The sequence below is a fragment of the Diceros bicornis genome, chromosome 7, assembly GCF_020826845.1.
Source record: "Diceros bicornis minor isolate mBicDic1 chromosome 7, mDicBic1.mat.cur, whole genome shotgun sequence".
NCBI classification, from domain to species: Eukaryota; Metazoa; Chordata; class Mammalia; order Perissodactyla; family Rhinocerotidae; genus Diceros; species Diceros bicornis.
Genome location: NC_080746.1, coordinates 69,727,999 through 69,748,360, shown reverse-complemented (window position 1 = coordinate 69,748,360; position 20,362 = coordinate 69,727,999). Strand labels below are relative to the sequence as shown.

The 20,362-nt window shown below is 44.6% G+C and overlaps 1 protein-coding gene across 2 annotated transcripts in view; it reads left to right on the top strand.

Annotated features, from left to right (window-relative positions):
• The window catches only part of GALNT18 (polypeptide N-acetylgalactosaminyltransferase 18), a 342,317-nt gene that overhangs the window by 259,781 nt on the left and 62,174 nt on the right, over positions 1-20,362 (top strand). The gene's annotated exons all lie outside the window — the stretch shown is intronic.

Genomic DNA, 20,362 nt, shown 5'->3' with positions numbered 1-20,362 from the left:
GTCTCAGAACACTACCACGAACAGTATGATTACTAGAAACAGTTTTTAATTTTTTTGCGTATCTTTTTGTTTTTAGGTTATATTCCACTGGAGATGTACAGTCAAATCACTGTGATTTAAGGTCATTTAGAATAGTTCCTCTCTGTGTGATTATCCTACCAACCTAATAAACAGGTTCATTTGTTTCCTTTTGCTTTTGATTTTTAGGAATTGCTTTTTTCATATTTAATTTTTTATAATTATGTAAATATTTACAGAGTTCCAAAGTCAAATCTACAAAGAAAGTATATTCAGAAAAGTCTACTTTCTATCACTCTCCTCTTGCATCCTATTTCCTTACTACCTCTAACATAAAAATTTTGTTTATTTATTTTACGCTTCCAAAAAAATAAGGAAATATATATATATTCATATCTCCTCTTTCTTAGATAAATGGTAGAATACTGTGTGCACTTTTTACTATCAGTTTTTTTTGACGATATATATTTTTTTCTTAAAGTCACTTTATAATAGTATATAGCGGTGTTCCTCATTGCTTTTTATAGCTGCATAGTACTCCAATGCATGAACATAGTTTCGTAGTTTATTCTCCCAGTTTCCTTTTGAGGGCATAGTTTGAAGCTATAATTAATAGTCTTGTGCATACATCTTTTCATATTTTTACTGGGTTTTTGTTTGAATAGATTCCTAAAAGTGGAATTGTGAGGTCAAAGGGCAAATGCATGTGTAATTTTGCTGGACATCATTAGATATCCCTCCAAAGGGGTAGTTCTTTTCCCACCAGGAATAATGAGGCTATCTGCTTCCTCACAGCCAACCATCGCAGAATGCTGTGCAATATTTGGGGTTTTGCCAATCTGACAGATGAGAAATGGCTTTCAAAGTAGTTTTAATTTGCATTTCTCTTATTAAGAGCTAGGTTGAACAGCTTTTCATATGATTAAGGCCATTTGCATTTCTTTTTTCCATGAGCTTTTCATATCTTTGGCCCATTTTCCTCTAGGATTGTTAGTCTTTTCTCTATTTTTAGAATCTCATGACACATTAGGGATGGTAATACTCTGCCTATCACATACATTGCAAATATTTTCTCCCAGTTTGTTACTTCTCTTTTGATTTTGCTTCTGGTGTTTTTTTTTTTTTTTTTTGCCATGCAAAGGCTTTTTTTTTAATGTAAGCAATGTATCAGTCTTTCTCCTTCTTGCTTCCAGAGTTTAGTCAGAGAAAAACTTACCCTCTATTAGGTCATAGAGAAATTCACCTATGTTTTCTTTTAATACTTGTATGATTGTATCTTTTACATTTTAATCTAATTCGTTCAGAATTGATCCTGATGTCTGGTGTGAGGGATGCACCCAATGTCATATTTTTCCTATGTGGCCCTCCAGTTATCTGAACACCTACTATTGAGAATAACATCTTTTGCTCACCTTAGTCATACACTGCATTGCCATACATACTGGGTCTGTTTCTGGATTTTCTCTTCTGGTTCCATTGATCTGTGGGTGTGTTTATGTACGAATATCACACAATTTCAATTATATAGTCCTGACATCATGTTTGTGAGTCCAGACTTAGAAATGTCTGTAAGTTATGTTTGTGAGTTGGATTCTGGTTTCCAACTGTGTATCATGGAGATCTTGGATTCAGAGGAGGAGAAGATCTGTGAGAGACACAAATATCATCTTTCCCTCTTCTTTCCTGGCTGGACTTTAAATACTTGATGTCAGGATTTACAGCTGCTTAATTTTCATACTGATGCTTGAAACGTAGAATGTGCTCAATGAACAGGTTCTGAATTTGAAAGCCGGTCAAATATAAGAGAATATATTCTATATGTCTCAGGAGGATAGAGGTATGAACAGTGGGATGGAAGCTCTAATGGATATAGTTATCAATTCAGTATAAGAAACAAATATTAGAACCAATAAAAAAAAAAAGGAAAGGATACCTAATGGAATAGTGAGCTCCTGATAATAGGACGTGAACCTGACCACCTCTCAGTATCACTAGACACACAGATGAGATTTATGACCATAATACTAATAGTTGATAGTAATATAGCAGCAATTCTATGTGAGCTAATGTCTTATGTACTTTACATGTATTACCTCCCTTAATCCTTGCAGCAACCTTGTGACGCAAATACTTTTATTATCCTCACCTCCAGGCAGATATGCTAAATTACAGAGAGGAATGTAACTTGCTTGGTCACATTATTGGTAAATGATAAAGCTGAGATTTGAACCCAGAAAGAATGGCTTCAGAAGCCACTATGTCTTATATAGGTAGGCATAGTGTAATGACCTTCAGTAAAAAATCTGACAGTATTTCTCATGATCTCCTTGTGGATTCATTTACTTATGTATTCATTCATTCATTCTTCAAATACCCAATTGCCAGGTGCTGGGAAACTAGAGGTGAATGGTATAGACCCTGTCTTTGAGTGGCTTTCGGTCTAGCTGGAGAGACAACCACCTTACCATCTTCTAAGTACTAGTCTAATAGATTATAGAAAATCTCATGAGCTTAAACAGGATGTTTTGATCCCCCCCACCCTGCCATTTTGACTTCAAGGACTTCTGTGTGCTTTGATCTGCCAATGGCAACCACGGTAATTACACAACTCAGAGAAACTGCTCACACTTTTTCTTGTGATATTCCTTAAAAAAAAAAAAAAAAATGCAAACTATTATTCTTTTTCCAAATGATGACTAATAGTAAAGATAATCAACACAAACTAAAGCAACTAATAAAAATGAACACAGTAAAAATTTTAAAAACTAAAAAATTGATTAAATATACGAATAGTAATATAATTTACATCTGCAAAATTTGATTCAGGAAAGCCGAACTTAGTTGAAATCATGACCACCAAAGAAAACTCTCTGATGGAGGCCATAGTTGTAAAATGTGATGTGGGTAAAAAAATATTGATAGATGAATCATATCTTAGTTGTAAAACCAATGCAAAAAAGTATTAACCCCACTGAAAAAAAGTGTAGTGAAATAAAACTGGAAAATTAGTATAAAAGGAAATATATTTTAATTACATTATATGGAAAATTGACCAAGAGAATTAAATTGCTTTAGTGACATTACTCCAGAAAAATACTTTCTGGATGAAAATTTATCAGTGTGAATACAATTCGATTAAAGCACGCAGTAAGGCACAACACACTCAGGGTCAAAATGGAGAGGATGAAAGAGCCTTGTGCATTACAGTAGCACCCAAGAGGGAGTGTCCACCTCTGGGAGCTGGGTGAGGTTTCACAGAGCAGGTGGCCTTTAGGCTGGGTCCCAAGGAATGAGGGTACATTATTCAAGTGGGGAAGAGGAGGACAGGTGTTCCAGAGAGTTGGGGGGACAGGTGTAGAGTGACAGCTGAGAAAGAGCATGACAGTGGCTGAACTCTAAGGCTGGGAACTAGGGATCTGTAATGGGACATGAGGCTAAAACAGAGGATCAGAGACAGATAAGGTAGAGCTATCAGATGGAGAAAAAATTGGTCATTGGCAATCCAGAAGGCAGCCTTGGGTGGGCTTGTTGCTTGTCCTGGCTTATCCAACATTTTCATCACTGACTTAATAAAAGGAAAAAGTGCACTTACGGTGGATGACCTGGGGCTGAGAGAGTTCAGATTAACATTTCCTTGGTTACCAACATTGGCCTTTCTAGGTAAAGATGTCTGTGATTTGGTTTAGTGACACAAACTCTTATGCAGCAGAAGAAGGTTATTATTTCACAAAGCAGATACATGCTCCACAGTTGGTAGCAGTATTAGGCCACAAGGAAGATGGAAGATGATGATAATAATATTAATAATAATAATAGTGAGAGGAAGAACTTCCATGTATTGTATGCTATTGGCTTATCACTTTGTAAATATTATCTTATTAATGTTTATATGAGCCCTCTGAGGTCCATGTTTTTACCCCCATTTTGTAAATTAGGAACCTGGAGGTAACAGGATAGAATACCCCCCAAGATCACTCAAGATTAGAGCCAGCCTGAATGGTTTAAAGGCTCATGCTTTATCGCTGGGTCGTGTTGCTCATCCACCTCTGCCTTCAGAGTTTAAGAACATCCATGGCATACAGTTTCATTTCAGGGGCTAGCCTGGGCCAGCTTTGGAAAATGACCACAGAACCGTGCAGTGCTTGATGGTCAGGCCCAATCCCTCTGGGGGCTGGCGCCTGGATCAGATAATACTACACTTCAGCTGAGGTCACAGGAGACTTCAACACTGGAGGGGGTGACAGTGACAAGAGCTGAGCTGAAAGCTGAGTCCAGAGAGTCAGAACAGAGGTAGATTGAGGACCTGCCAAAAGAGAGGAGCCAGAAACATATAGGAAGTCAGAAATCTGAGTTCAGGGAGCCAGAGACACAGTGGAGGAAGAGAAAGCAAAGAAGGGTCTGTAGCAACTGCCTAGAACAGGCGTCACCATTATTCAAGACTTTTGCAAATTATGCCTAGGGTTAAAAGGCTAGAGACTTGGCTAAAATTACCAGTGAAGGAGGTCCAGGCAGGTTAATGTGTGCTCGTCAAGCCTGCCGTGCAGTGAGGCACACGAGGGACTGTATGGTTCTCCCCAGAGGCCTTGAGCTTAGAGATCTGAGTAATCTCTGCTCATCACTGACATCGTGGCTCTTCTCACCCAGCAAGATCATTAAAAACGCTAGCTGCCACAGTTTCAGGTAAACCAACTAGTCTCTGCCGGCATAGTTAGAAAGACTTGAGCAGGAAGAGAAGGGCTGTGGGCACCAGCATTCCTGCTCAGCTGAACAGGTCTCGAGAAACCACCAGAGGCAACATCTCGTAGAAGGGCTGCAAGCAGATTCTCTTACCCGCCATCCCTGGAGACAGAGAAAATTAAACAGCTTCAATTGGATTTTAGTCTCTGGTTGCTTATAAACATTATCGTTGGTGCAAGCCAGCTGGAGCTAGAGTTCAGAATAACCTGAGAGCTTGGAATAACACATCCCTCTGTGTGTGTGTGTGTGTGTGTGTGTGTGTGTGTGGATGGGGCAGTGAGCCCTGCCACTGTTCTGTATCATTTTGTCATGAATTGGAATCTGCTTTGGCACTGTCCTTCAGCCACTGTCATGGGGAAAAGCCTAGAGAAGGCTGACAGCTATACAATGGAATAAGTATTCATCTACGCAGTCTTCTGAGGCCAAGGATTTCAAAAGACTCCAAACACAGGTTTCAAGCTTGTGAGTTTTTGTACTTTCTAAGGGAATTTTCCCAGTGACTCAAAGCTTTAGCTAAGGCATTGTCCACATGTTCCCGTAGCATTGTGTTGGATTTTAGTATTAGTTTGAGTGGTCTTTGGAGGTCAAGAGGTAGCCTTTCCTGGTCCTTAGAAATGAGTTATTAAAGGTCCAACAAAGATGGCATTGAGATTTCAGACTTAGATAATGGGAGATTTGGGGGTGCCATTGGCTAAGAAAGGGGCTTTTGGGATAGAGAGGTGGTTTGAGGGGGGAAATGGGGCAAGTTCGGTATTAGAAATAGCAATGGAAATAACCAAAAAGCTTGGGTTATTCATCCATCCATTCATTGATACAGTAAACATTTATTATGCTACTTGTGTTATACCCTTGGCATTAGGGTGCAGAGAAATGTAACACCTGACTCCTGACTTCAACAGAAAGCCAGAACTACACAGCTAAAGGTAAAGAAAAGACTTGGAGGTGAGACAAGGGAATCAATGCCCTCTGTGTGCCCATTGAAGGCAAGAGGGTGGATGAGCCCAGTGAGGATGACAGTGGATTGAGGAGAAGTTTTAGAATGGATCCCGGGCATAGGAAACGAGGGGCAGGGGCAGGGTGGTGCCCATAGTTGTAGAGAAGAATTGATTAGAGAGATAAGAGCTGGATTGGTGGACAATCACAGATGTCAGGGGAAGGCAACATTTCAGGAGTGCAATAGCCAGTCTAGGATGAATACTAATGATAGCAGCCACCATCTATTGAACGTTATTTTGTGCTTAGTGCATTTGTTTGTTTAATACTAGACACTGTGCTAAGCACTGGGTATACAATGATGAGCAGGACAGTCTAGGTCGTGCCCTCAGAGAGCTTACATCCTAGTCAGTTTTATGCTGTATGTCATTTACTCCACCCAAGAACCGCAAGAGGCTAGAACTATTACCCTTATTGTAGAGATAAGAACACTGAGGCTCAGAGAGGTTGAGTCCCTTGCCCAGGTCCCTCAGAGAAAGAGCTGTGGATCTTGGATTTGGACACAGTTCTATCTGATGCCAAAGCCTCTGAATCCCCACTCTGTGCTGTGAGAATGAGAGTGGAGAAAGGGCGCCTGGATGCAGCTGGAAGAAGGCCTTGGAGGGAGGGGTCGATAGAAGACACATTTCAAAGGGCGAAGGAGGGAGTAGATGGAGATTGATAGGAGGTAGGGAGGATAAAGATTTTATTTGGCCTTGAATGGAGAGACAGGGTGACCTCTGCTTGTAGGCAGAGGCCAAGTGCCAGGGCCCTGGGAAAGTACGCACTTGACCTTGAGAGAATGGTTGAAATTATCATTTCCTTCTAGGTGGCCAGCTATTCCTGCTCTGCTGGAATGTGTGCCACTAGGTGTGGCCTCCTGGGACCGTGGGGCCTAAAATTCCCAGGGCCCTTGAGGTCTGAGCAACCTGGGCCCTATGAGGCCTAAACCTGCAGGACTTGGGGGGTCATCCTCCGGTTGTGATCTTCACGTATGAGGGAAGCTCGGCACCCCGAGCATCCAGGAAGCAATTATTCTGCCGTGCCCAGCAGCCAGCCGGCATCGGAGAACATTGAGAGGAAGGCTTCTTTGCCATGGCGCATTATCTCTAACACACCAGCCACGCAGTGACTCTTTGCAATTACAAACCAGCCGCCGAACAGACGCAGTTTAACAGTGCGCTGTAAAGTTTTACGGTTAGTAAAGATAAGTGCAAAATTAATCCCTAAAGAACAAAGCAATTAAAAAGTACATAATGAAGCAATTAGCTAGAAATGGAGGGGAGGAGAAGAGAGAGTGTGCACCCGTGGACAATTTTACTTGGGAAGGGTCTTCACACTTATGTTTTTTTAATTGTGTTCAATGAGGGAGCCATAGAAAAGTAAGATTAATAAGACGTGCGGAAGAGGTAACAATTGATAAAGAGTTTTGAGAGTCAAACCGAAGGAAATTTTTACCTCTTAAAAAGTTGAGATCAAGGGGGAAAATAGCTATAAAGGCCATACTGGGACAACTAATGAAATTTGATTATAGGCTGTGGATTAGATAATAGTAAAGTATCAATGTTTAATTTCCTGATTTGGGGAAAAAAGCAAAAACAAAAGCCAAAAAAGCCTAGGAGTCAGCAATGTATGTTAAAGCTCTGGAGAGTCATTCTCTCTCTCTCCTCTCTCCTTTTCTTTTTCTTTTTTCGTGTTGCGTTTTTCTTTAGTTGAGTCTGCCTGCTGCTTTGTTTCATGCCCTGAAAGGTAGCTTCTTTGCCACTGTTACATTGTGGTTCTAATTTTCCAGGAGGGAACCACCAGGCAAGACCAGAATCAGTTCCTCAGAATGACTGATGGAAACTGAGCATGGCTCCTCCCTCTCCTCCTCCTCCTCCTCCTCCTCCTCCTCCTCCTCCTCCTTCTCCTCCTCCTCCTCCTCCTCCTCCTCCTCCTCCTCCTCCTCACATTGTTGTGGTTTTTCTTTAATAAGACCTAATATACATAAATTTGAAATTGCAGAAGGGGAATTCAGAGACATCTGTTCCCATTACAAATGCTCTTTACTTTGTAAAGCAACGCAGGGGCCAGATCTCAATGGGTAAATTTCCCCGGGGGCTTGTGGGTGACAGTTTACAGAAATTATTCCTACACACAAGTTTTTCTATCAAGCAAGGCTTACCTGTATATAAAGTCTGTCCTGAAAATAAAGAGTTAACCCCTGGTGTAAACTACCCCAGGGAACCTCATTTACTCCTTTAGGTCCTGTCTCTCTCTATGTCTGTGCTGTCTTCTAGTTTTGGAGAGTCCTAGGGACGGGCCCAGTCTCTTTCCTTGTCTGGTGCAGCGCCCAGCGGGTGGTGGAGCACTGCATGCCGCGTGCTCTGCTCCATTCATGACGCCTGCTTCAGATGCTGCTCCTCAGTGAGTGAGGGTCCTGATGACTGTGTCATTTTCACTGCACTGGAATTGTAGTCATGTAAAGAAATCGTGAAGTAGGGGAGAGAAAATATTAGTAATACTATGATTTCAAGACAGATACTTATCTTGAATTTCAGTGTTTCTAAAATCAGGCTGTGCCTCATAAATTTGGCATATATAAATATATAAGTAAGTTACAATTTATTATCCAAACCAGAACAATTTTGAGAGTGAAAGGGGGTATTAGTAATAATTATACTAGAACAACAAGTATAAACCAATATTGTCACAGGCAAACCAGGACATATGGTCACTCAACTTATAATTTTATGTGTACATTTAATGCAGGTCATTCATTTGACATTATTTGTTAGGTGACTATCAGATGTGATACTGGGCATGCAATGCTTAAAATTACATGTTTATCACTGGGCATACAATGTTTAAAAAGTAAACACTGCCTCTTCCCTCTTGGGACTAATGGAATAATGGGACAGACATCTGATAAAAGGGAACAAAGAATAGATGTATACAAATTGCAGTAAGTGCTGTATTAGTCAACTTGGCTGCCATAATAAAATAAACCAACAACTACACAACAAAAATTAATTTTCTCACAGTTCTGGATGCTGGAAGTCTGAGATCAGGGTACCAGCATGGTCAGGTTGTGGTGAGGCCTCTCTTCCTGGCTTACAGTTGGTCGCCTTCTCGCTGTGTCCTCACATGGTGGAGAGAGAGCTCTAGTGTCCCTTCCTCTTCTTATAAGGACGCCAGTTCTGTCTGATGAGGTCTCCACTCTTATGACCTCATTTAACCTTAATCAGCTCCTTACAGGCTCTATCTCCAATACAGTCACATGGGGGGTTAGGGCTTTAAACTATGAGTTTGAGGAGGGGCACAATTCAGTCCATAGCAAGTGCTACAATGGAAAACAGAGTGTAAGTACCAGGAAGTCAGGGATTTTGTATGTTTTGCTCAGTGACAAAATTCCCATCTCATACAACAGTGCCTGGCACAGAGTAAGTGCTCAATAAATAATTGTTGAATTGCATTAAAGTAGAGAAGGGACATGATCTGATTTATTATTTTAGAAGATGGATTGGAGGGCAACAAGGATTGAAGCGAAGAGATTTGTTTAGGAGGCTGTTGATAGAGTTGTCCATACAGAGTTAATGGCGGCTTGGCCCAGGAGGTTGGCTGTGCAGATTGAGAGAAGTGATCAAATTTAAGCTATATTTAGGAGGTAGAACTGACTGCATTTGCTGTTGTGTTATTGGATGTGGAGAGGGAGGAAGAGGACATAGTTATGGATGAATTACGTAATTATTTATGTAGGTTTCAGGCTTAGGCTATTAGGTGGGTGAGGGGAAGACTAAGGGACAGATGGGGAGGCAGGGAAGGAAATCAAGATCTTGGTTTTGGACAAAGTAAGCTGGCGATGCCTGAGCAATGCGCCAGTGGAGGTGACATGTAGGCAGCTGGATGTATAAATCTCGAGCTCAGAGGAATGTAGTGTTTCCTCCTTCCCTGAAAAGCTCTTGTTACAGCAATGGTGAGTCTTATCATCAGTGGAATCTTACAGTGATAACAGTTATACCTAATACTTAGTGGGCTCTAAACTTGTGCTAGGTGTTGAAGTAAACCCTCTATGTGCATCACCTCATTTAATTCTCACAACAACTATTTTTGCAACGTGTCGTTTTTGTCTCCATTTCACAGCAAGGAAACTGACTGTTAGACAGTAAAATGAATTGCCTAAAGTCACCAATCCAGCAAATGGGAAATGGAGGATTTGACACCAAGACTGTGTAACCCCAGACCCTGTGCTCTGAACCACAGCGACCTCCTGTCTCCCGAGAGACAGAGGTCTCGGATACATTTCCTACTCTACTTCTAAATTATCATGTGACCTTGAACCTCAGTTTGCTCACCCAGGAAATGATTGGAGGTACTCTGTTAGGTCCCCTTCAGTTCACTATACTGCACTGCTGATTTCTTTCATGAATCCCATTTTTAATGTGAGTTTGCTGTAGGTGCCTTTCAGAGATGATAACCAAGCTGACAATTCATTTCAATGTGTATGAAAAGGGCAAATCTCTTTAAGCAAAGACCCAGCACATCAGCTTTCTTAGTCTGAATTCCAGGGGAGTAAGAGGCAAGCTCCATAGACCAAATATCGTTTCTGAGTGAGAGAATGTTCAGCATCTCAGCTTCATTTTTATCTTCTGAATGATAACCTCGAGGGTCCCACTGAACCCAACATGGGGGTGATGCTTGGCCCAGACACATAGCTTCCTCGAATATCTGCACCCAGGGTCTGCCAAACTTCCCCACCTATGTGGTCTCAGTGACACATGGGTCACCTGTCGGATGGCCTGCTGTGCTGGGGGGTGACAGAGTATATCCTTTCCTCCAGTGACTCCTGGTTACCCTGCATTTCAGAAGGGACCCTCCTGACATTATGGGCAATACTCTTTGGACGTTGGTGCAAAGAGTCATCCTTTGGGCTAGTGTCATCCTTTTGGAGGGGCATCTGGTATGGACAGCCAATTTGAATTTAATTGGGACATGCTAATGAGCCATTCATATGTATGGGATTTGTTTCTGATTAGATTAAGCTTCTGAGAGAGGAGAGAAATAGTCGCTGATTAAAGACATAAAAAAGGAAACACTTTAAATGAGTAAGTGGTTCATCTTCATATGGCAAAGTATAGATTAAACATAGTCCAGGGGATCGGCTTTGAATAGCAGCTGGATAGAGTGAGCTTTTCTGAATATGTCCACAAGAAGAAGGCATTCACAGCAATTCAATGGGACTTAACCCACCAGAGAGGGCTCCGAACACTCCTGAGTAAATGGATGGGCCAAGTTAGCTGATAAAAATGACTCTCAGATTAGGGACAGGAAGGTTTTTATTTGGATTTCAGAAAATTGCTCCCAAGTCCCTGTGACATTCAAGCTCATTATCATTCTCTGGCAGCACCAGTGATGGTAATAAGGCCAGAGATCTTAGTTCAAAACAAAGATGAGATTAGAGGAGACAGCACACGTGTCAATGGGACCGTGCTTTGGAACTGGGCCAGCACTTCTGTCTCTGAGCTTGGGGTTTCTATAGTTTGGGTTCCATAGAAATGCTTGGACTGGGACTAGCCAGCCTTCCCAACCTCGTGCAGTGGTAAGCTGTGAGGGTCAGCTCTGTCTGGATCCTTGTCACCTGACCAGGGCTAGGGGTGTGGCTGCAGCCCTGGCCTCACTGGCTCACTCTGGGGTTAGTGGAGCTGCCACAGGGCTGCTCTCTGTGGCTTTCTGAGGAACCCAGATCGCACCTGATCTCCAAGCCCCGGCCTTTCCCTCTTCCACCCTGCCGGCTTCTCCCTTGGTTTTTTGACCTCTGCCCTGGTTCTGAACTTGAACCAAACTCTAACCTGCAGCCTGTTTTGCAGGGGTCCTAACACCCTTCCTACCCCTGGAAGCTCCCTCTCTCACCCCTTGGAACTAAATCTACTCTCTGTATCCTCAGCCTCTAGTGGGGTCCTGCTCTGAATGGACTCATCACCTGGATTTGGGAAGCTGTCACCTTCCGGACACTCTCTGCTCACACCTGGAGCCTTCTGCTACAAAGTCGCACCCAATAGACTGAACCTGATTGTCAGGGCTTCTGGGCCCAAGCCTCTCTGGTCACCCTACCTCTTTACACACGGGCAGCTTGTATTAATCAGGGAAATGATCAAAGGCTGCAACAGCAGCCCCCAACCCCAGAGGCTTCAGCCAGGACACGTTTATTTCCTGCTCACATCACAGTCCCTTGAAGGGTGGGAGGCTCCCCTGGGCAGCCATTCTCTGAGTGGTGACTGAAGGACGTAGGTTGCTTCTCTTGTGGGCTCCCCATCTTTGAACTTCAAGGTCATCCTGGCTTAAACATCCAGCAGATTGGGAGGGAAAGCGGTAGAAGTGCTCATGGGCTTCCCTCAGCCAGGAAGTGACAGCTGCCATTTCCTCTGTCATTTCTTTGGCCTGAGCTGCCCACATATTCCCTCCTGACTGCAAGGGAGGCTGGGAGATATAGAGGAGCACGCAGATACTGGTGAGCAATGGGAGTTTGCCACATGCTCGGTGACCACTCTGTGCCGGGCTCTGCTTCCCCAACCCCAGTATGCCCAGGCCTGACTTCTTCCTTTTCTTCCTTTTTGTCTTAAGCCCAACCAAGCCTGAGTTTAGACAGTATTGATCAGGCCTGTTGGCTGATATGAGATTTGAGATAACCGTGAACAAGCTCTCTTTGGTTGGAACCATTAAAAGATGTCTTCTTATCTCAATGACCACATGTTTACAAAGCGACCCTCATGGAATTTCCCGTGAGGAAATGAACTCCCCTGGCCCCAGTCTTTATAGTCAGAGCACTGGGGTCCAAGGAAATGCTGGGTTCCGAGTATGTGACGGGCTAGTTTGCTGAGCTTGGTGCCATTGCTGCCCCTGGGTTTCCTGTGGGTAAACAGCTATTTCAGCAAACCCGAAGTCCCTGCAAAACAACCTTTTAACTTTTTCTTCATGAAAAGCTTCCAGACATTCCAGCCCAGCTGGTCTCTCCTTGGAATTCTGCCAGATGAATCTTCCTGCTGCCTTCTGATATTATGAAGAATCCCTTTCATACAGGGAAACTGCTTCAAGTGCTTCTTAGGGCTAACCCAAAACCAGACCCCTTCAGGGATACCTTCCAAGAAAAAGCATTATTTTTTTCAAGCAGCAATTCTGTCCAGAAGACTCTTTGGCAACGTTCGTTGCAAGAAGCAGACTTGGGAAACTGTATCCCTGGGAAATGTTTTTCTGTGGAGTCTGATGGAAGAATAAGCATTGTCAGACTTTAAAAACATTTCCTTACACTTTAAAGTAATGAAATATCTACCCCTGGAAACCTGGGAGAGCACCAAGTAAAGTACACTGGGGATAGTTCAGAACTAAGGCCCGTTCATTTATGACCCTTCATTCATGCAATAAGTGTTTACCTAGCACCTGTCATGCGCCAGGCCCTTTTAGGCACCAGAGAGTCCTTAATGAGGGCAAGGTGGCCATGGCCTCTCTCACGCTCTGGTATTGTAGGCCCATAAACAGGAAAAAAAAACCCAGCTCACTGGTCATCAGGGAATTGCAAATTAAAACTACAGTGAGAGTGAACTTCACTCCCATCAGATGGGCAAAAATTAAAAAGTTGTACAATGTCAAATGTTGGCGAGATTGTGCAGCAATGTGAGTGCTCATCTGTGCTAATGGGAATGGAACTTGGTACACTCACTTTGGGAGAGTTTCACTTTTCCTGGGAAAGTTGAATGCGTGTAACCTACAGCTCAGAAATTCCACTGTGGTGTAAATACACAGAGAGGGGCCCGCTCTTGGGCACCAAGAGACCCGTATCAGATTGTTCTTCTATGAAAAGGCAGGGGACACTGTTCTTAATACTGGAAACAACCAGGCTGTCCACCAACAGGAGAATGCATCAGTAAACTGCTGTATATTTATACAATGGAACATGGTCGCGATGAAAATAAATGCAGCAAGGAGCAAGTTGCAGAATGCAGACGATGTGCTTCCATTTCTATAGCATTCAAAACAGGAAAACTAAACAGGTAGTTTAGGTTGATGGCAAGGGAATTACTAACAAAATTCAAGATAATGGGTTACCTTTGGGGTAAGGAGGAGCACAGAGAGTTCTAAGTTATTGCCAATGGACTGTTTCTTAAGCAGGTGGTAAGTAAACGGTTGTCCCTTGTATTATGTGTCTTTAAAATGTGCCTATGCTTTTTACACACACACACAGCTATCTGAAGTGCTGTGCAAGACGAAGTACAGGTGACATGGGAATGCATAGCAGAGGCATTTGACCAAATTTAGTAGGAATAAGCCAGGCAAATAAATGTGTGGTGGGGGGGGTGGGGGAGGAAAATTCTAGTAAAGAGAGTGGAATGGGGTTGGGGGAGCAGAAATCCAAGAACATGGTCTGTTTCGGGAACTAAGAGAAGTTGGAGTAACTGGACAGCAGAGGGTGAGAGGTGAAGCTGCAGTGAATAGGAGGGGCCGGATCTCAGAGGTCTTGCAATTCATGTTAAGGAAGGTGATCCTGCTCTGGAGACTAAAGGTTGCAAGTGTGGGAGTGAGATGCATTTTGGAGAGAGATTGACTCCACATTTTACACCGTCCCCATCCCCACTCCCGCTCTACCTCACACCCTTGACCCCGGCTTGCTGGTGGCCTCTGGCTTTTGTCTCAGCCTTGCCCGGATTTGGCCTTTCTTCCCTTCTCATTGCTATGCAGGCTCAGAACTAGGCTGAGATGCTCGAGGCGCCTAGGATGCAAAATTGAAGGAGACCCGGAGGATGAGTGGTCTGCCCAGCCTGGCCCATGTCTTTGTTTGCCTGCATTTCTGACTCTATGACCACTCTGCGAACGAGTTTCTGGTCTTCTGCCAGCTGTTCTCAGGCCTCAGTCGCCACCTTTCTGGTCTTCCTTTCCCAGCTTGCCTGGTTTGGCTTTCTACTCTTGTCTCAGCATTTCACAGCCAAGTTAGGCGAGACAGTTACACATAAAAAGATAATTAACAACAGGAGCCAAGAAATAAGGACCACATGAGTGTACAAATTGTGTGTTTCAGGAGTTTGGAGGAACTGGGCCAGGCTGGCTTTGGATGGATGGAGAGCAGGAAGGAAGCTCTCTGGGCTAAGTAAACAGTGGGAACATTTTGCCGAGAGCAAAGAGCTCATTAAAAGGCATAAGGAGATAAAAGCTGGAAAGGACTTGGGATCTTATGCTGTGGACTGCGGCTATGAAGTACAAGACTGAGGTGCCACTACCCCAGTCCGTTACCCACGATAGACATTACTAATAAATTGTGGCGTGCTTTTCCATTGAGCCCAGAGAGAACCTCAGAATCCTTCTCAACACAGTGCTTCAGAAGGACATTTAACAAGAAATGGATTTAACACAGGAGTGTTATTTGCTATTCCTGCCATAGATCACAAAGTGATCATGCATCTCTGAGTAGGAGAATAGTCACCCTGTTTCTTGTTGCCTTGCCTCCAGTGTCTCCCTATTTTACAACTCTGCCAGTTGTGTCTCAGATACTGGGCATCATTTGAGGTACTGGCAAGAAAACTTAGGATCACAGGATACGAAAAGTAGAAGGGATCTAAGATATCACTGAGTCCAGCTTCTCCCTTTGGGAGCTGGGAGAAACTGAGTCTTGGGATGGAAACAGGATTATTTATGTAAGTGGCAAACGTAGGACATAAACTCTGTCTTCTGACTCTGACCTTGTACCAGCAGCTCCCAGTCCTGGGAAAGGAAAGGAACCTGAGCTTTCCTAAGAACTCACTGTGCGCCTGTCTTTGCTAAGGGGAGCTTTTCATACAGCATCTCTTTTTAATTCCCAGGGTATCATTATCCCCAGTAAAAAGGCAACTGACATCTAAAGACAGCTCCAAGTCAAAGGCTGATGTGCGGCAGCAGCAGGATTCAGACCCTCCCCACCAGCCCCCCATGCATGCTTTCTCGTAGTTCCCAGGTGGATGCTCCAAGTCTTTTCTTTCAGAAACAGTAACAGGCTTAGGGCTCTCTGGGAAGGGCTGTGGTGAGGGGGACTTGCCTTCTTCCAGGCAACGGTTATTTACAACCTGCTGCGGGTTCTTAGTCTGGGGGCAGGCCCGGCGGCTCCTCTCTGGGCATCCGCAAGCATCAGCGAGGTTGGGGGCTTTCTCTGAGGAGTTCATGGTTCCACAAAACGAAGCCGCCTGCTATGTATGGCCTGTGCTCATTCGATGACTTCCCGGGTTTTACGATGTTAATTTAAGCTCTGCAGCCAAAGTAACTCTCCTCGGTTTCAGCGGTGTGTGCTTAAATGTCAGAGCTTTACTGAAAACCACTTGGGTTTGAAGGAAGTCATTGTTCTCAGTAAAATCTGGCCGTATTTTATGTTTATGGCCTTTATTAGGGGATCTAGCTGAGCAAGTTAAAACCACCTCTCTACAGTTAGTGGAAGCCCAGGACTCTCGGATGGCTGGAGTCGCTCATTCAAATAACAGTCACTGAATATATACTAAATGCCCAGTGCTGATGTGTACAAGGTGATGCTTGTCTTCCTGGGGCTTACAGTCTAGTAGGGCAGGGGGGAGACATTGAAGGAATAAATACATAAATAGAAGTATTGTAATAAGTGTTATTAAGAAAAAGCGTGGGGCGGTAAAAGGATTCAGAGGGAATCTAATTTAGACTGGGTGGGTCAAAGAAGGTAATATTTGAGCTGCCTAACTAGTAGGAGGAAATTATTCCAGAAAGATGGGATAGCAGATGCAAAGACACAGACACAGGAAAGAACTTGGTGTGGTCAAGAAACATGTTGCCCAGTGCCCATCCAGAGGTCCAGCCCAGGGATGACAAGCGTCGGGTGTCCCCAGCGCCTGTAGGACTAGCACATGCCTCACTTGTTATTACAAGCCTAAGTCACACGCACCCTATGTAAAAATTAAGTCCTACATCTTGGTGGTTGCTTCCTGTGCCCTGTGACCTCACCTGCCTTCTTGGTTACTGTCCCTTGGCCTTCATTTCTCAGCCACCCCTTTGGTACCCCCCTGCCCTCCCTTCTCTTGGCATCTCCACCCTCCGAACTTGCAATACTAAGCCGTCATTCTGTCCCACATCTTTGCCCTCTACCCAGTGGCCCTGCTTCTCTGGTAAAATTCCTCCTGTCTATAGCCTCCATCTGGTCTGGGTCTTGCTACATCATGGCAGCTATGACATGTCCCAGGCCCAGCTCCCTTTCTCTCACTTCCTCATCCTCTGCCCCTCCCAAGCGTCCATGGAAGTTTCATGATGTCATCTTTCACAAGGTCCAAACACCAGTGATTTTTTTTCCTATCCTTTGTCCACCATCCATGAGAGGGTCTCTGAGGTCATCTGTGGGTAAGACTTTCAAGAATCTCTCTGTGTCAAGCTATTGATCAGCAAAGTCACTCATCATGGGGGGACCAGAGCGCACAGGCTTTCTCTTGTTTATTTCAGTGTCATTGGGCAGGGTCCAGAAGTGGTGGGGTGATGCACGTCTTCTGCTCCTGTATCCGAGGCAGCTCTCTCCGTAGATGAGTTCCTTTTCACAGAAGAGAGGAGAGTGGAGGTGACCTCCAGATTAACAAGTGCTTCCATTCTCTGGGGAGGATCCTGTGCACCCCACCTCGCTGGGCCAGGCACTCTGGAAGTTAGCTCAGCTGTTGTTTGTTGGGCATCAGCCAGACACCCGAGTCCTCTGCATCATTTGTTCCCTGAAGATGGATGTACAGGGGGAGCCAAATAGCAGAGATTATAAGGGTTATTATAAAATAATAATAACTAGCACAGACTGAGGGCTTACAATATTCTGCAAGGGGCTTCCAGAGGCCAAAAGCCAGTGCAGCACCCACTGTCATGCACGTTTCATAGATGAGAGGTTAAGTATCCCAAAGTTGCCACTCAGCCAGCACATGGGCCAGAACTGACGGAGCTGTCCTGTCCCCACCCCCTTGACTGCCATGCGTACAGTCCTCACTCTGAGACAAGCACAGGGTTGAACACGAATCCGCACTCCATCCCCCTCTTCCACCAGACGACATTGAGGCTTGGGAGGAGAAGTACACCTTGGCAGTAACCTGCCAAAGGTGACACAGCCACGGGTGGTGGAGGTAAAAAATTGGAATACAGTTCCTGCTGGCTCCAAAGCTGTACATTAAAAGGCTATGTGCCACTCCCACCCACCTAGCCGCCCACCTCTGCTGGAAACCTGTGATCTGTCCTGGGCACCATTTAGCACATGTCTAAAGGAGAATCTGGTGAAGATCTTGAGAACGTTTTGAAAGAGGGACGGAGATAAATAAACAAGCAAGTACAAGAGTGCTGTGATGGGGGCAGACAGGGCAGGGGCCACAGAGCATGACATGCTAATCTAGTAGAAGGGGTTACAGTGACATGATGCTGAATTGACACCCCCAGGATGAGTTGGGGGCAGCAGGGTGGGGTGGGGTATGTGATTGCATGTGCAGAAGTCCAGAGGTGAGGGAAAATCCAGCATGCTGGAGGAAGTAAAAACATTTCAGTGTGGCTGCAGCACAGAGTGTATCGGGACGCAAGCGTGAGGCTGGAGGGGTGGGCAGGGGCCAGACCCCAGGAGCCTCAGGGGCCGTGCTGGGGAGGGCGCTGTGCAGGGGGGCACGTGATTCAATTTACACCTTCAAAAGATTGCTCTGGCTGCTAGGTGGAGAGGAGACTGGAGGAGGAAGGCAGGAGGGAGATCGGTTTTCTGGAGGCTGTTGCAGAGGCCAGAGGAGACATGACTTGAGGGTGGTCTGGACAAGGGCAGGGGCTGCAGGCCAGGGAAGGGGAAGGGGAGTGGATTCAGGAGCTCACCAGTGAGTTCCCATTGCTCCTTTCACGGTGGGCTGAGGGCACGTGAAGGTGCTGCAGCCCTCCTCTCATGAGAACTAGGAGATGCGCCCGCTTTTAAGATGAATCGTGGACTGACTCCTTAAGAAACAGGTCTCGTAATAAAAGAGTTTTGTTACGAATCATATTCTGTGTTGTGTTGCTGAAATATGTCAAGTAATAGCCTCCGTTCCAGTTGCAAAAAGAATAATTACCCTGCCTCTTTGTGTTATCAATAACATAGTCACAGTATTCACAGGCTTTCCCTGAAAATCTGAGCAAAGTGAATTGGAAATCAGCACAATCCCCAGAGTGTGTAGGTCATGGAAATGAAGGTGCACCGCCTGGAGCCTTCCATGGCTCCCACCCCTGGGTGCGGGAACTACTTTCAAAGATGGTGACGATGGGAAGCACTGGCTCTTTCTTGAGCTTCACTGGGGGTCAGGCAGATCCTTTGTCTTCAGTCCCAGCTGTGTGGTCCTGGGCAAGGGAGCGTCTTTAGTCTCAGTTTCCTCATCTGGAATTAGAGGCAACAAGAACCACCTCACAGCTTATTCTGAAGATTCTGCTGTAGAACTTGTGCAGTAATAGCTGAGGCTGTTTGAGTGCTTGTTACGTGCCAGGCATTTTTCTAAGCGCTTTGCACATCATCGCTGTAATCTCAACAGCTTCATGAGATAGGTATTATTATGACCCCTGTTTGAGATGAGGAAACTAAAGTGCAATGAGATCAACTGACTTACCCAAGGTCAGGCAGCTAGTGTGAAACAAAGCCAGGATTTGAACCCGTGTAGTCTGATTCCAGACCCTCTGCTCATAACCGCCATGCTACGCTGCCTCCCCACATACACAGTCCAGTGCCTGGTAGATGGCACATGCTCAGCAGAAATACTTGTTTCCTTCCCATTGGCCCTAAATAATATACTAAATGCAAGACAAGCTTAGAAAGTGGTAAGTCAGTCAATTGCCTTCCAACTCGAACAGCCTATAGGGACCAAGTGGAGTGAAAGAGACTAGTGGAAGAGAAGACATTCTCTTCCAACTAACATGGAGGGAATTAAGCTAAATCCAAGCTGACCTTGTCTTGGATGAACACCTGTGTTTGCTGATGTGTACATGTTATAAGTGTGAACATTATCGGCCAGGTTGTCCGGTTGACGGTACCTGACAAGTGACCACTGCTGTCCACCAAGAGATGTTGATTGCTTTCACTCAGAAGTCTCATTCGTCAATTCTGACCAAGTATTTCAGATTCATCCCACATTTATTAAGCATCAACCATTTATTGATTGATTGACTGATTAAACACCAATCATTTATATATTTATTGCACAGGTATTTACAAATTACCTGTGTGTACCAGGCCTTGTGTTAGGTGCTAGAGATGAGAAATGAGTGAGATAAGCGTTCTGCCCTCCAGGAACATAGAAGGAGGGAGGGAGGCTGACCTATCAGCAAGTAAGTTGGGATATCAAGAGCTTTGAGGGCCAGACGATGGAGCAACTGGCACTTCCCCCATTGAGCAAAGACTCCGCAACAGAGCGGCCATGCGGCCAAGATCTTGAGAGATGATATTTTTTCAGCTGGAGAAGGAGTGGGGAGGGCTTTCTAAAGTTACAGATAGAATGGGCAAAAGTCTAAAGGCACAAAAGGATGTGTACCTTCTGGAACACTGAAAGTTCAGAGTGGCTGGAATGACTGGCAAGAGCTCCAGGACACTGCCCCTCAACACTCAGAGTTCTAGGTCACTTTTCTTTATTTTTCAAGTTCAAACTGCATCAGATTTAAGCTCATACTC